Genomic DNA, 3,410 nt, shown 5'->3' with positions numbered 1-3,410 from the left:
GGTGGTTGTTGTCCTAAATGATCTTTATGGCCTTCCTGTGACATCGGGTGGTGTAGGTGTCCTGTAGGGTAGGTAGTTTGCCCCCGGTGATGCGTTGTGCAGACCTCACTACCCTCTGGAGATCCTTACGGTTGTGGGCGGAGCAGTTGCCGTACCAGGCGGTGATACAGCCCGACAGGATGCTCTCGATTGTGCATCTGTAAAAGTTTGAGTGTTTTTAGTGACAAGCCGAGTTTCTTCAGCCTCCTGAGATTGAAGAGGCGCTGCTGCGCCTTCTTCACAACGCTGTCTGTGTGGGTGGACTCTTACTGACAGTTGTGGCTGCTTTGCGTGATTTATTGTTGTCTCTACCTTCTTGCCCTTTGTGCTGTTGTCTGTGCCCAATAACGTTTGTACCATGTTTTGTRCTGCTACCATGTTGTGTTGCTGTCATGTTGTGTTGCTACCATGCTGTGTTGTCATGTGTTGCTGCCTTGCTATGTTGTTGTCTTAGGTCTCTCTTTATGTAGTGTTGTGTTGTCTCGTCGTGATGTGTGTTTTGTGCTATATTTTATACATTTTTATTTTGAATCCCCCGTCCTCGCAGGGATTTCATCTGTGAACATAGAGCTTATGCCAAAAAGCTCCAGTTTTGACTCATCTGTCCAAAGGACATTCCCCAGAAAGATTGTGTCTTGTCAATATGCATTTTAGCAAATTCCAGTCTGGCTTTTTTATGTTTTTTTTTTTTTCTTCAAAAGTGAAGTCCTCCTGTGTCCTCTTCCATGGAGCCCACTTTCACTCAAAAAGCGATGGATGGTGCGATCAGAAACTGACGTACCTTCACCTTGGASTTCAGCTTGTATCTCTTTGGCAGTAATCCTTGGTTCTTTTTCTACCRTTCACACTMTCCTTCTGTTCAATCTGGGGTCSATGTTCCTCTTGCGGCCGCGCCCAGGGAGGTTGGYTRCAGTTCCATGGACCTTAAACTTCTTAATAATATTTGCAACTGTTGTCACAGCAACATCAAGCTGCTTGATGATGGTCTTGTTGCCTTTACCTTTACTATGCTTGTCTATTATTTTCTTTCTGATCTCCTCAGACAAATCTCTTCTTTGCTTTCTCTGGTCCATGTTCAGTGTGATACACACAAAGATACCAAACAGCTCAGTGACTACTTTTCTCCATTTAAATAGGCTGAATGACTGATTACAAGATTGGAGACGTGTGATACTAATTAAATAAACTATTCGTTTGAAATATCACTATAATCCAAGTATTTATTATATTTTCTAAGGGGTACCAACAAATGTTTCCAGGCCATTTTAGAATATCTGTAGAATGTAGAATAAGCAATAATTAATCTATTTTCACAGCTTCTTTGCTTTATTCTATGACATACGAAAGGCATGCAAGTATACATGATAAAATAGCTGTTAATTTCATCTCTTTTCAGGAAGGGTACCAACACATTTGAGCACGTCTGTATTTCCATGATTCCAACAGTTTAGCCAAGTGTTTTGATCTTGAGATCATATTTGGTCAAAAAGAAATYGCAATTGAGCCTAGATTTTTTTTGTTTGTCCATAATCATGCTGCCCTATGTAGCACAGTGTGGAAATGATAACAAATGAGTRCAGAAATTGATGAAAATGCAGAAAATGATTTTGGGTTGAAGTTGAATTGAACAGTATAAAAAAATAATCAAAATAGAGAAAGACCCATTGAAACCACTTCGAATGTATGTTGCCACCCTAGTCACACTATTCATAAAGCTTATTTAGAACTTGTATTATTAAAAATCATAAAATACAGTCAAATACAGTAATGTGTTACTATAAAAAAAAAAAATATTGTGATATGATATCTTGGCCATATCGCCCAGCCCGTGTATGTGTGCGTTTGTGCCGTGTGTGTGTGAGAGAGAGAGAGATATCGCATTTTGTGTTTGTGGGTATGATAAATACTGAAGTTATTTTTGACATATACTGCTAAATCTGAATCTTTAGGAGATGATGGGAGAGCTGTTTACACCGTTAGAGACACCTGAAGCTCCTAATAGAGGTTTCTTCAAGGGCCTGTTTGGGGGAGGAGCTCAGTCSCTGGATAGAGAAGACCTGTGTGAGTATCATTCCCACAATACACCTCTCCTTCAGTAGCTATAGAACCGTGTTCTATTTACCTGTGACTGACATTCTAGAGCATTTTGAGGACACATCTGATTTAGTTGGACATAGATAATGCCGTACAATATGCTTGGCATATGATTACTAATGACGCAGTGTTATTGGACACAGCGGTAATGGCGTTGCAGTTATAAAGCCTGTTTTTGTGGCACATCTTGGTTTCTCTCCCTCTGTCCTCTACAGTTGGTGAGACTGCGGCGGGTAAGGCATCTCGTAGCCTGGCGCAGCACATTCCTGGGCCCCAGGGCATGGAGGGTATGAAGGGAGCAGCCTCTGGGGTGGTGGGGGACCTGGCCCGTGCCCGGATAGCCCTGGACGAGAGGGGGCAGAAACTGGGCGAGCTGGAGGACAGAACCGCAGCCATGATGGCCAGCGCTGACTCCTTCTCTAAACACGCTCATGATGTAAGGCCAATGCTCTACCAGGTCATCTGTGAGGTGCAAACCTGGGTTCAACTATTATTAGTTTTCCCCCAAAATACTTTAATTGTTTGATTGAGCCTGCCTAGAGTGGCTGATGGACAGGTTTTGCACTTTTGGGCTAAATCGAGCACGGCTCAAGTATTTGAAAGGAAAATGAATACTACCTGAACCCAGGTGTTGTCTATGCGTTCCATACTGTCTCATCCTCTTCTCTCACTTCCTTCCCTTTCTCAGATGATGCTGAAGTACAAAGATAAGAAGTGGTACCAGCTCTGATGGCAGCGAGGGGCGACAGTGGGACGCAGTTGTTTTGTTGCACCACTTCATTATCTACAGGAGATGCAGCTCCTTCTCCTCTTCCTCCTCCTCTTCTCCATCTCTCTGCAGGAGGAAGAGGTGTTGTATAACAGACTGAGAGGCTTTCTTCCTAGCAGCACAATACAACACTGCATTACCTCAGTCACCTGGTTACCACTGAGGATGAGTAGACTGACTGACTGAAGCAGACTGACTGAAGCAGACTGACTGAAGCAGACTGACTGAAGCAGACTGACTGAAGCAGACTGACTGAAGCAGACTGACTGAAGCAGACTGACACAGACGGACCCAGACTCGCTGATAAGGACTGACTGATAAGGACTGACTCCCGATAAGGACTGATCTGATAAGGACTGACACAAAGACGGCCTGACACACGCACGGACTGACACAGACGGCACTGACACAGACGGACTGACACGACGGACTGACCCACAGACGTGGACTCTGACACAGACGGAACTGACAGACAAGACTGACTCGACAATGGACTTGACTGAGCTGA

General features: G+C 43.9%; 1 pseudogene; it reads left to right on the top strand.

The window, feature by feature from the left end:
* The window catches only part of LOC111963532 (syntaxin-binding protein 5-like), a 50,680-nt pseudogene extending 47,767 nt beyond the window's left edge, over nt 1–2,913 (top strand).
* Nucleotides 2,914–3,410: the final 497 nt, after the last annotated feature.

The sequence above is a fragment of the Salvelinus sp. IW2-2015 genome, linkage group LG4q.2 (genome assembly GCF_002910315.2).
Source record: "Salvelinus sp. IW2-2015 linkage group LG4q.2, ASM291031v2, whole genome shotgun sequence".
Taxonomy (NCBI): domain Eukaryota; kingdom Metazoa; phylum Chordata; class Actinopteri; order Salmoniformes; family Salmonidae; genus Salvelinus; species Salvelinus sp. IW2-2015.
Note: the sequence above shows the minus strand (reverse complement) of the source record. Positions and strands in the feature narration are given on the sequence as shown.